Source organism: Amphiprion ocellaris, chromosome 5, assembly GCF_022539595.1.
Source record: "Amphiprion ocellaris isolate individual 3 ecotype Okinawa chromosome 5, ASM2253959v1, whole genome shotgun sequence".
NCBI classification, from domain to species: domain Eukaryota; kingdom Metazoa; phylum Chordata; class Actinopteri; family Pomacentridae; genus Amphiprion; species Amphiprion ocellaris.
The window spans coordinates 38,434,485-38,448,419 of record NC_072770.1 but is presented as its reverse complement, the minus strand read 5'-3'; the positions used below and the strand labels follow the sequence as shown (position 1 = coordinate 38,448,419).

The 13,935-nt window shown below is 39.2% G+C and overlaps 1 long non-coding RNA gene across 1 annotated transcript in view; it reads right to left on the bottom strand.

Moving 5' to 3' along the window:
• Window positions 1-1,164: 1,164 nt before the first annotated feature.
• Window positions 1,165-13,935, bottom strand: part of LOC129348921 (uncharacterized) — a 30,024-nt gene continuing 17,253 nt past the window's right edge. Inside the window, exon 2 of the long non-coding RNA XR_008601676.1 lies at window positions 1,165-1,575. This is a non-coding gene — a long non-coding RNA (uncharacterized LOC129348921). The remainder of the gene's footprint in view (window positions 1,576-13,935) is intronic.

Genomic DNA, 13,935 nt, shown 5'->3' with positions numbered 1-13,935 from the left:
TACAAACTCAAAAAAACAAAAAGAAACTTCGGTCTTCTAAGTGTTTATCTGAAACATGCCATTACATTGGAAAACTTCAATAAATTTGTGCTATTTCATCTAAAATGCTTTACTCTACTTGGTAAATACTTTAAAAAAATTGCTTTAAAAAAGCATGTTTTCTCCAACCACAATCTGTAAAAAACTAAAAAATTTGTGCTTTTTGGCACAATTTAAAAGCCATTTCTTCTCATGACTAAAATTCAGGGATTTTTCGGCTGAACTGCAGGCAGTGTTTCCACAAAGCAGACAGGAGAATGGAAATAAATTAAAAATGTAAATAGTAAAATATTTATATTGTGAGAAAAAAAAGAAAAAAATGAGACAAAGGAATCAAAATTACATTTAAAAAACATCAAAATGAGACACAACTAAAATGGGGTAAAAAAGGATGAAACTGAGACTGAAAAGGACCAAGATGAGAAAAAAATAAGACAGAATTTGTCATAAAGAGAGTAGAAAAGACCAAAAAATGAGACAAAAGGCTCAGAATTAAATAAAAACATTCAAAATGAAGGTGAAGGACCAAGATTAGACAACAAAACAGTTAAAAAAAGACAAAAAGAGGCAAAATTAGACAAAAATGTTATAAATATATAAAATATTTATAGTATATGGGGCTGCCGTTTTTTTTACAGTGCTGACATATATGTTTGATTTTCTTATAACAGAATATTTTACTGTCAGTGTCTTTTCTCAGTGGTTTCTAATGGGAACACCAAATCCCCACTGCACTCTGTTTTCCATTTTGGTTTTAAATATGAAACCTCTTTATTAATAGATAGATTAAACATCCTTTATTAATACACAGATCTATGGAATCCATGTATTATAAATGGAGTTTCATATGTAAAAGCAGAATACTCTTCAGACTTCCAGCCAACACTGAGATCTTCCATTAATAATAAGTAAGACAGACGTTAGTTTTCCGTCTTTAGTGAAAATTAATTCTCACCAGAGGGTTTGAAAAAGGCAAAATCACCAAAATGACGCCATTTATAAGCCAGAAACTGTAAAACAAGAAAGAATCGTCACATTTTCAGCTTTTACCTTGAATTCATGTGTTACGGTTTGGTGTAATTTTAGAACTCACAGTGAGAACTCACAGACAGGTACACAGGTAGGTACGATCAGGATTTATTTATTTGATAATATAATCAATAATCTGCCACAAAGGCCAAAACTCACAACGAGTGGGGAGAGGAAGGAGGAGAGGCACACGTCGGATCCGGAGTCCAGCAACTGGGTCAGGCTGGTCGGTGCAGTCCATGGATGGAGGACATGTCTTCTGTCCAGAGGCCTGTGTGGGTCCAACACCTCTATCAGGAGGTTCTACAGGAGGAGACCAGCAGCTCGGTCCTTCAGTCCCGTAGGACGGATCATAAAGGCTCTCAGTCTCTTGGTTCTCTCTTGGACTGCTGGACCAACAGTACGATCCCAGACCTCCAGGCTGTGTGAGGCTCGCTTTTAACGAGCTGCTGATGATGATGAGTCTCAGGTGGGGATCCTGGCAGGTGATCTACCTCTGATCACCAGCTGCACAGAGGGAGAGAGACAGAAGCTGATGAGCTAGTAGTTGGAGATCCATCCAGCATGGTGAAACATCTTCTACTGATGATGAGCAGAGTAGAGAGGAAACGTCTGAAAACATGGAGGCAGAAAAATATCTGTAGCATGTAGAGACAAAACATTCAGATTCAGATTCAGATTCAGATTCACTTTACTGTCATTGCAACAAGTGCAATGAAAGGTAAGGTGCAGGCCGTACAGTGCAAAGTACAAAATATATATAAAAGCTTTGTAATAAAAAAAAAAAAAAGACCACAAATGGACAAAAACTGTCACAAAAATTCACAAAACCACAAAAACGAGACACTAAATCATCAAAACAAGACAGAAAATCACAAAAACAACAGATAAAATCATCAAAAGAAGACAAAACGACAAAAACGAGACACAAAACTGGAAAAACGAGACACAAAACCATGAGACACACAATCACCAAAAATGAGACACAAAAATCACCAAAACAAGACACAAAATCATAGAAGACAAGACACAAAACCACAAAAACGAGACTCAAAATCACAAAAATGACACACAAAACCACAAAAGTGAGACACAAACTCATCAAACAAAACAGAAAATCACCAAAATAAGACACAAAACCACAAAAACGAGACACAAACTCATCAAAACGAAACACAAAATCACCAAAATAAGACACAAAACCACAAAAACAAGACACAAACTCATCAAAATGAAACACAAAATCACCAAAATAAGACACAAAACCACAAAAACAAGACACAAACTCATCAAAACGAAACACAAAATCACCAAAATAAGACACAAAATCACAAAACCGAGACACAAACTCATCAAAACGAAACACAAAATCACCAAAATAAGACGGAAAACCACAAAAACGAGACACAAAGCCACAAAAATGAGACCAAGAAATCACAAAAACGAGACACAACTCTTAAAAATGACACACAAAACCACAAAAACAAGACACAAAATCATCAAAACGACTCAACATGTAAGGTTAGGAAAGAACAAAAACAAGACGATGTTTTTTGTGATTTCTTGGACCTAAAATGTGTTTCCTGGTCGACTGGCTGTGATGCAGATAAAGAGAAAGTTCTTCCTTCAGCTGAGCGTCTGGACGGTTCCACCTGGAGGAGTCTTCAAAGACGCTAAAGAAGCCCTCAAGTCATCGTCTCCAAACGGACAGATCAGAGGAAACAGGAAACGCCGTGATAAGAACATCGTCTTTCAGAGCAGAGACCTTGAATCCGTCTCCCAGGAGATTCTCTTCTTGGAATAAATCTTCCTCGTTCAACAGAAGCAGAGACTGGCTTCTATTCCCTGCAGCAGTAATTCCCTCATAATTACCCCAACAGTCTGATTATGTGACAGTCAGACTCACAACTAAATATTTATTTATTTATTTATGTTTTACTGCCAGAAGCCTGACGAGTTCAGATAATTACAATAGATCTGGGAACAGAATTAGGTTTTTATTCATGCTGTCGAGCTGAACTCTGCTCCGACTCTAATCTGGATGTTCAAATCTGTTATTCTGCTGGTTTTCACGTTAACAGTTTGGTCATAAAAAGTGTCTGAATAGAAGCGACAAATCCTGATTCTGAGCAGATTTAAAACCTGTCGTGTTTTGAAGAAATAATCCAACGCTCTTAAACTGTGAAGTGACTGTTCAAACCCTCCACCAAAATATGAGTAAACTGACAAAATGAGACAAAAAAATGCAATATAAGATGAAAAACAACCGAAATAAGAACAAAAACTGACAAAACAAGCCAAAAAACTGACAAAATGAGACAAAAAACTACTGAAATAAGACAAAAAACTACCAAATTAAGACAAGAAACCCAAACAAAATAAGTCAAAAAAGAACCAAAAGACCAAAAATTGACAAAATGAGACAAAAACTGACAAAATGAGACAAAAAACAACCAAAATAAGACAAAAAACAGAACAAAATAAGACAAAAAACTATCAAAAGAAAAAAAACTGACAGAATAAGACCAAAAAGCCAACAAAATAAGACAAAAAACAAAAAAATAACAATATAAGACAGACAAAATTAGACAAAAAACTTACAAAATAAGACAAAAAATTGACAAAATTAGTCAAAAAAATTGACAAAATTACACAACAATAAGACAAAATTTGACAAAATGAGACAAAAGGGATCAAAACAAAATAAAAAATGAGACACAAAACAACTAAAAAGAGGTAGAAAAAGATGAAACTGAGACTAAAAATTACCAAGAGACAGAAATGAGACATAAAATAGCAAAAATAAAGTAGAAAGGATGAAAATGACAGAAAAAGCTGCAGAATTAAAAAAAACTATTAACAATGAGACACAAAGTGAAGGTAGAAGGATCAAGATTAGACAAAAACACCCACCTAAGACCAGAAACTGTCAAAATGAGACACAAAAATATCAAAAATAAATAAGAAACAATCAAAATGAGACATAAAACTAGAAGAAATAAAAGGGATAAAAACGAGGCACACTATTACCAGACTAAGACTAAAAATGATGAAATTAAGACAAAAATGAGACACAAAATGGCAAAAAATAGAGCAGAAAGGACCAAAACATGGTATTAAAATAGTCACAGAATAAAGGTAAAAAAAAAAGACCAGATCAGAATAAAAAAGAACTGAAGCAGAAGCGATGAAGAATCTGTTCAGGAAACCTGAAGAGACTCTGTACCTGCTGAACTGCAGATCATCACTGGAAGCTCTGGAGAGCGATCAGAGACGCTGATTACACCTGAAGGAGGCATTATTCAAGACCTCTGGAGGATCCACCAGGAACCTCCTACTGAAGCTCAGACTCAAACCTGAAGATTCTCTGTAGTCATTCTGACAGTCTGTGGTGAGTTCACTGTCCGCAATAACTGTAGGACGGTCTGTGGTGAGTTCACTGTCTGCAATAACTGTAGGACGGTCTGTGGTGAGTTCACTGTCCGCAATAACTGTAGGACGGTCTGTGGTGAGTTCACCGTCTGCAATAACTGTAGGACGGTCTGTGGTGAGTTCACCGTCTGCAATAACTGTAGGACGGTCTGTGGTGAGTTCACCGTCTGCAATAACTGTAGGACGGTCTGTGGTGAGTTCACTGTCCGCAATAACTGTAGGACGGTCTGTGGTGAGTTCACCGTCCGCAATAACTGTAGGACGGTCTGTGGTGAGTTCACCGTCCGCAATAACTGTAGGACGGTCTGTGGTGAGTTCACCGTCCGCAATAACTGTAGGACGGTCTGTGGTGAGTTCACTGTCTGCAATAACTGTAGGACGGTCTGTGGTGAGTTCACCGTCCGCAATAACTGTAGGACGGTCTGTGGTGAGTTCACCGTCCGCAATAACTGTAGGACGGTCTGTGGTGAGTTCACTGTCCGCAATAACTGTAGGACGGTCTGTGGTGAGTTCACTGTCCGCAATAACTGTAGGACGGTCTGTGGTGAGTTCACTGTCCGCAATAACTGCAGGACGGTCTGTGGTGAGTTCACTGTCCGCAATAACTGTAGGACAGTCTGTGGTGAGTTCACTGTCTGCAATAACTGTAGGACAGTCTGGTGAGTTCACTGTCTGCAATAACTGTAGGACAGTCTGTGGTGAGTTCACTGTCCGCAATAACTGTAGGACAGTCTGTGGTGAGTTCACTGTCCGGAATAACTGTAGGACAGTCTGTGGTGAGTTCACTGTCTGGAATAACTGTAAGACGGTCTGTGGTGAGTTCACTCTCCGCAATAACTGTAGGACAGTCTGTGGTGAGTTCACTGTCCGCAATAACTGTAGGACAGTCTGTGGTGAGTTCACTGTCTGCAATAACTGTAGGACAGTCTGTGGTGAGTTCACTGTCCGCAATAACTGTAGGACAGTCTGGTGAGTTCACTGTCCGGAATAACTGTAGGACGGTCTGTGGTGAGTTCACTGTCTGCAATAACTGTAGGACGGTCTGTGGTGAGTTCACTGTCCGCAATAACTGTAGGACGGTCTGTGGTGAGTTCACTGCCTGCAATAACTGTAGGACGGTCTGTGGTGAGTTCACTGTCCGCAATAACTGTAGGACAGTCTGTGGTGAGGTCACTGTCCGGAATAACTGTAGGACAGTCTGTGGTGAGTTCAATGTCTGGAATAACTGTAGGACGGTCTGTGGTGAGTTCACTCTCCGCAATAACTGTAGGACAGTCTGTGGTGAGTTCACTGTCCGCAATAACTATAGGACAGTCTGTGGTGAATTCACTGTCTGCAATAACTGTAGGACAGTCTGTGGTGAGTTCACTGTCCGCAATAACTGTAGGACAGTCTGGTGAGTTCACCGTCTGCAATAACTGTAGGACAGTCTGTGGTGAGTTCACTGTCCGCAATAACTGTAGGACAGTCTGTGGTGAGTTCACTGTCTGCAATAACTGTAGGACGGTCTGTGGTGAGTTCACTGTCCGGAATAACTGTAGGACAGTCTGGTGAGTTCACCGTCTGCAATAACTGTAGGACAGTCTGTGGTGAGTTCACTGTCTGCAATAACTGTAGGACGGTCTGTGGTGAGTTCACTGTCCGCAATAACTGTAGGACGGTCTGTGGTGAGTTCACTGTCCGGAATAACTGTAGGACAGTCTGTGGTGAGTTCACTGTCTGCAATAACTGTAGGACAGTCTGTGGTGAGTTCACTGTCTGCAATAACTGTAGGACGGTCTGTGGTGAGTTCACTGTCCGCAATAACTGTAGGACAGTCTGTGGTGAGTTCACTGTCTGCAATAACTGTAGGACGGTCTGTGGTGAGTTCACTGTCTGCAATAACTGTAGGACGGTCTGTGGTGAGTTCACTGTCTGCAATAACTGTAGGACGGTCTGTGGTGAGTTCACTGTCCGCAATAACTGTAGGACAGTCTGTGGTGAGTTCACTGTCAGCAATAACTGTAGGACGGTCTGTGGTGAGTTCACTGTCAGCAATAACTGTAGGACGGTCTGTGGTGAGTTCACTGTCTGGAATAACTGTAGGACAGTCTGTGGTGAGTTCACTGTCTGCAATAACTGTAGGACGGTCTGTGGTGAGTTCACTGTCTGCAATAACTGTAGGACGGTCTGTGGTGAGTTCACTGTCTGCAATAACTGTAGCTGTCATTTCCTGCTTTGAGCCTTTTTGTATCTGCTGTAACAAAAATGACCAAAAAAATTCCATAATTGTCTCATAGCTCATCAGTTCCCAAAAATCAATAGTTTCCCCACAAAATGTGACTAAATTTAATAAAAACAACCATATTTAGCTGCTCCTGGGATGACAGCAGGAAATCTTATTACTGACTTATAAAGTAAAGGGAATGACATCACACCTCGAAAATGGCTTAGAGTTCATGGAGTTAAATGTCCTGAGTGCAAGATCTCATCAGTTTCTACAAAAAATGATACATTTTTCCCACAAAATGTGATCAAATGTAATAAAAAGGTCCATATTTGGCTGCTCCTGGGATGACGGGAGGATATCTTATTACTCTACAGTATTTCTGAGGTGAAATTTGATCAGAAACTCGAAGTAGAACTCTGCTCAGTTAGCCATGATGGCAAATTTAGCAACGCTAAAGAAAACACGAACAGATCCGACCCAATTATTCTGAGAATCGTCTTATGTAAGACTCATTTTCAGCAGGAATCTATGAGGAACGAACCAACCAACAAACTCTTCTGACTGCAAAGACTTTTAGCTGAGTTTGATCTGCTGCTAAGTGGAAACGCTAGTTAGCGTTCACGTCTGAAAACCAGAGAAACTGACACATATGAAGAGGAAAATAAGATGGATGTGCTGAAATGACGGAGAAAATTAGAGTTTTTTCTCTTTTTTGTTAAAGGGCAGGAAAAAGGAACCCGATGGAACAAAAGGAGAGAAAACAAAGACGAGGCGAGACGTGGGAAGATAAGTGGATGTGTGGACGAGGAATAATGATGTGGAGGAAGAGAGACCAACATCAGATGGAGGATTCTGAGGAGTGAAGAGGAGTCGGAGGATTCTTCTTCTGAGACGAGAAGCTGCAAGGAAACACTAGAGGAGGAAATTAAAAGAGGCGACGAGAGTGTTGAAGGAGAGAAGAGTGGAGGTGACGAAACGAGAAGAAGTAGTGATGCTCAGAGAGAAGAGAGACGAAAAATCAGCAGAGAAAAAAACTTCTGAATGAAAAACCAAAGAGCTTCACTTGGGTTTCAACTCGTAAAAAGACAGAAAGTCCACCAACGAAACCTTTAATGTTGAAAAAATCTACTTTATTTACACGACAAGTTTAAAACAATCGAAGCAGCAAAAAGTAAATAATTTGTAAAAGAAAAAAAATTGTAAAAAAAAAATATGAAATCAAGGTGAAAAGGATTAAAAGGTAAAGGATCAAAGTTTAAGACAAAATAAACATAAAATACTACAAATTAAGACTATTAAGAGATTTTTAAAAAGCCATTAAATTCATGAGATTTTTCTTCAAAATGTCAACAGAGGCCAGTGATGATTATTGATGTATTTTTAATAAAGACCAAAAAAAGGAGGTTTCATTTGTCAAAATTGAAGTTATGAGGGTGTTAAATTGTCCAAAATGACAAAAAAGATTAAAATGACTCAACAGTTGTCTAAAATAACTCAAATATTGTCCAAAATCACCAAAGAAATGGACCAAAATGACTCAATAATTATCTAAAATGATTCACATATCATCCAGAATGACTCCAATTGTTTTTTGAAAGGTTAAAAATCACTTAAAATCTATTTAAAATGATATAAAAGGCCAAAATAACTCAATAATTATCTAAAATAACTTAAATATTGACCAAAATGAACAAAAAAGACCAAAGCATCTAAAATAATTTAGATATTGTCCAAAATGACAAAAAAAAACCCAAAATGACTCAAATAATTGTCTAAAATAACTCAAATATTGTCCAAAATGACCCAAAAAAGACCAAAAATCATTCAATGATTGTCTAAAATAACTCAAATATCGTCCAAAATGACCACCAAAAAAAAGGCCAAAATTAAGGTGTAACAGGATTAAAAGTTAAAGGAACAAAGTTTAAGATAAAATAAATGTTAAATACTACAAGTTAAGACTATTAATAGCTTTTAAAAAGCCATTACAACACGTACGTCTTGATATTTTTCTGAAAGATGACAATGGAGCAGTTTAATTTTAGGTCAATATTGATGATTTTAAATGATTGATTTTTAATAAAGACCAAAAAAAGGAAGTTTAATAAGAATTTAACCAATTTATCGATGAAGCTAGACAGCTAATTGTCAATTTATCAGTTCAAATTAGTAGTTAGGTGTATAAAATGTCAGAAAATGTCTAAAAATGTCGATAATGAAACCAAAAAAGACGCCCTAAAAGGTCTGGTTTTATCCACTACCCAAAGATATGAACTTTACTGTCACAAAGGAAACAAGAAACCAGGAAATATTAAGATTTAAACAGCTGCAACCAGAACATTTTGTCTTTTTTCTTTAAAAAAAAAAAAAAAACAACAAAAAACAATTATGTAATTAACAAAGCAGCTGGTGATAAATTTGTCATTTGGTATCATTTCATGACTCCATATGTTAATTTACAACATTTTCAAAGATTAAATTCCTGTAAAAGAGAAGGTTTGTAACTGCAGATGAGCCAGTTTAGTCCCATTAATTAATAAATGAATTTATATAGCTCTATCATCATTTTATTATAAAACAACCAGGTTTAAATGGTTGAAAATGCTGAAAATACCAGATTTTAATGATTTAGAATTAATTAGCTGCAAATTTTCTTATTTCTTTGATAGAAAAATGACAAAGAGCATAAAGTAAGTGAAGAGAAAACATAGAAATTAGTTAAAATGTAAAAGAATTCAACAAATAAAAGAAACCCATGATGCTAGCAGGTAAAATTGTCCTTCATCTGTCTGTTTTTTTGTCTTTATAAATCTCAGAAGATGTTCTCTTCTATTTTACATCGGTTTTATACCGTTCTCTCCCTCTCATTTCCACGTTTCCTTATTTCCAGGCAGCTTTTTAAACATCTCCTCCATCCATCGGCAGCATTGTTCTCTTTCTCCCCGACTGGACATCAATTATTCAGCAGGGATCAGGTGGCCTACTTACCACTCGGTTAAAATAAAAACACACACCGTCATCGAGTCGCAGCCGGGTAAAGGAGGAAAAACGTGTCATCATCTGCACAGAAACACACTAATCTGGACAGTCATATGCAAGAGAAATCATGAATGGATTCCCAGATGAAAGAAAATGGAAATAAAGTGGATTTAAACTGTATTTACTGCAGCTACTGTTGATTTATTTTATTTCAATCTCAAAACATACGGACTACAGGCACAAGAGACACAAAACTGCAAAAACGAGACACAAAGCTGGAAAAATGAGCCATAAAACGACAAAAACGAGACACAAAGCTGGAAAAATGAGCCACAAAATGACAAAAAGGAGACACAAAGCTGTGAAAAAGAGACACATAAAGGAGACATAAAACTGCTCACAAGTCTGTGTAAAGCAGTGATCAGTCTGTGTTTAGAAAATTCTAAAACTGGAGAATTATTTGAAATCCTCCAGTTTTTATAAGAACTCAGATGTGTTTTCCTCCTAAAATATCAAGTGTCTATTTGCGGTTTCCATGAACTTCTGAGGGACTGTCTAAAATTCTCAAAAATGACAAAAAAAATTACCAAAATGACTCAATAACTGTCAAGAATGACTCAAATATTGTTAAAAAACACAAACAAAATGTAAAAATATGTTTAAAGAAATCTGCTAGAATCTCTTTAAAATGACAAGAAAATGACCAAAATTACTCAATAATTGTCTAACAACTCAGATATTGTCCAAAATGACAAAAGAAATGACCAAAATAACTCAATAATCGTCCAACATTACCAAATTGACTAAAACGACTCAGTAATTGTCAAAAATAAGTCCAGTATTGTCCAAAATTATCAAAAATGGCCAAAATGACTCAATAATTGTCTAAAGTAACTCAAATACCGTCCAAACTGACTCCAACATTGAAAGATAGTCCTTTAGAGCATAACAAACGACGTTGCAAAGAACTTCATTCAATGAATCCACACAAAAACACATAATTTCCAGCAGTTTATGACTAAATAAAAGCAGATTTCTGTCCTACATTATATAAAAACCCTGTCATTGTTTCGGTGCAGGATGAATAAATTCTCCATGTTTCAGGGTTTCTTCTTCTTCTTTCACTCGGCTGCTGACAAAGCATCCGATGGAACAAACAGACCAGGCGTGAACGTTTTCTATGCCGATGCTTTCACTGCAGTGGAGCAGAACGGCCTCTGGACTGAAGGACTGAAGGACTGAAGGACTGAAGGACTGAAGGACTGAAGGACTGAAGGACTGAAGGACTGAAGGACTGAAGGACGAGGACTTTCTGACAGCTGATAATGGAGGTGGATGTACAGCTGATGACTTCCTCTAACTTCATCCCTCGCTCTCTGTCTGGTACATTATAGAACCTAACCAGCTCCACATTTACATCATTTTAGACTTCAAGTGTCCGTATTTAGACTCTTTTTATTTATCTTGCGAGGATGTTTGGTGGAACCACTGCCCTCCATGAATGAAACACTGATTTCTGTAATGTGGCTGTCAGAGCAGATGAAGGTAAAAGTCTCTGGTAATTACAGACAGAGGTCAGGTGACTCACAACACGATGGAAACTAAAAGCTGGATTCACTCAGAATCGTTCCAAATGGATCCACAAACATAATTGATTTGAAGCAGAAGACGGAAAAACCACAGCTGAGGAGTAAAAGTGTCAAAAACAAGACTTCATCGAAAAGATGAGTTCACACGGAAAATACTTGAGCGAAATATTCTGAAGAACCTCTTCAATACACCTCAGAGTATTGAGCTGGGGAACTAGTTAAAAGTCTCAGTTCTCTTCCCACCGTGCTTCACATCACGATGCTGCCACCACCATGCTTCACATCTTGATGCTGCCACCACCGTGCTTCACATCATGATGCTGCCACCACCGTGCTTCACATCATGATGCTGCCACCACCGTGCTTCACATCATGATGCTGCCACCACCATGCTTCACATCATGATGCTGCCACCACCATGCTTCACATCATGATGCTGCCACCTCCGTGCTTCACATCATGATGCTGCCACCACCGTGCTTCACATCATGATGCTGCCACCACCGTGCTTCACATCTTGATGCTGCCACCACCGTGCTTCACATCTTGATGCTGCCACCACCGTGCTTCACATCATGATGCTGCCACCACCGTGCTTCACATCATGATGCTGCCACCACCGTGCTTTAGTCATGATGCTGCCACCACCGTGCTTCACATCATGATGCTGCCACCACCGTGCTTCACATCATGATGCTGCCACCACCGTGCTTCACATCTTGATGCTGCCACCACCGTGCTTCACATCATGATGCTGCCACCACCGTGCTTCACATCATGATGCTGCCACCACCGTGCTTTAGTCATGATGCTGCCACCACCGTGCTTCACATCATGATGCTGCCACCACCATGCTTCACATCATGATGCTGCCACCACCGTGCTTCACATCATGATGCTGCCACCACCGTGCTTCACATCTTGATGCTGCCACCACCGTGCTTCACATCATGATGCTGCCACCACCATGCTTCACATCATGATGCTGCCACCACCGTGCTTCACATCTTGATGCTGCCACCACCGTGCTTCACATCATGATGCTGCCACCACCGTGCTTCACATCATGATGCTGCCACCACCGTGCTTTAGTCATGATGCTGCCACCACCGTGCTTCACATCATGATGCTGCCACCACCGTGCTTCACATCATGATGCTGCCACCACCGTGCTTCACATCATGATGCTGCCACCACCGTGCTTCACATCATGATGCTGCCACCACCGTGCTTTAGTCATGATGCTGCCACCACCGTGCTTCACATCATGATGCTGCCACCACCATGCTTCACATCATGATGCTGCCACCACCGTGCTTCACATCTTGATGCTGCCACCACCGTGCTTCACATCATGATGCTGCCACCACCGTGCTTCACATCATGATGCTGCCACCACCGTGCTTCACATCATGATGCTGCCACCACCGTGCTTCACAATGGGGATGGTGTGTCTGAGATGATCCTGGTCCCCTCAGATCAAAGAACCTTCTTCCAGGTGTCTTCAGAGTCTCCACATGTCTTCTGGTGAACTCTAGTCCAGATTTAATTGGAGCTTTTTCCAACAGAGTCTTTCTCTTGGTGGCCTCATATTAAATGACATGAAGCATAGTGGCGGTGGCATCATGACCAGGATGTCCATCATACTGAATCTAGGAATAAAGGCTCTCAAAGTCTGACAGAAAACCAAACATCCAATTTCAGAAAACCTCTAAATTACAAACTCCAGCCGTCACGTTTAAAGCGAACATAATTATTTTAGTCAAGTTCCTATTTTTTTGTCGTGTTTTGGATTTTTATCAAAGAGCAAAGGACTGCCTCTTCTTATTAGTGGATGTGGATCACCTGCTGATTGAACTGACAGACCTGATCCACGTCCAGGTTCTCTCAGTTATTTATCTTTACCTCTGAATGCAGAGCGACTGACGCATCCACAGATCGAGCGTTTATTCTATCAAAGATGCAGAATGATGGATGAAGGTCCACGGAATTAAACAAAACACTACCAGGCAGTCTGTTCTTTTCATCTTATTAATTTTTAAACCATGTGACCTGTCACATCAGTGGTTTCATTCACGCCTGGTTCATAGACTATTGAACAAATGCTTTTGCAGACTCTGAAAAGGCAGAATACAGAAGCAGATTGGGTCAAAAATGAGTGGTTTGACAGCTTAACTCAGTATATTTACTCACAGACTGTACTTAAGTAAACTTTGGAGGTACTTTACTTGAGTATTTCCATCTTATTTCCCATTTCTATGGTACTTTCAACCCTTCCTCCTCTACCTTTTGCTCCTCTACATTCATCTGACAAATTCTATTACTTTTCAGATTGCAGTTTTTCCTGCTTATCTCCACCTGTGGTGATTTTGAATGTTTGCGATAAACTGAAGGATTAAGTGTTCCTCTATGGGTGGAAAACGTTCTCCTCCTCCTCCCCAAGCTAAATAAACTTTTTAATAATGCCGCCAGGATTAGCAGGAAAATGTCACAAAGCTGAAAACCTGGCAGTTTTTCTGAACTCATGAAAAAATATGATGCACTGCTGTAGATTAATCTACTGAGCAGCATTTAAAGTAGTTAAGATTGGCTCAATCTTAAACCTCTGCAGCAGTAAAACGCAACGTACGAATTAATGCAGCAGTAAAATTAATCAGA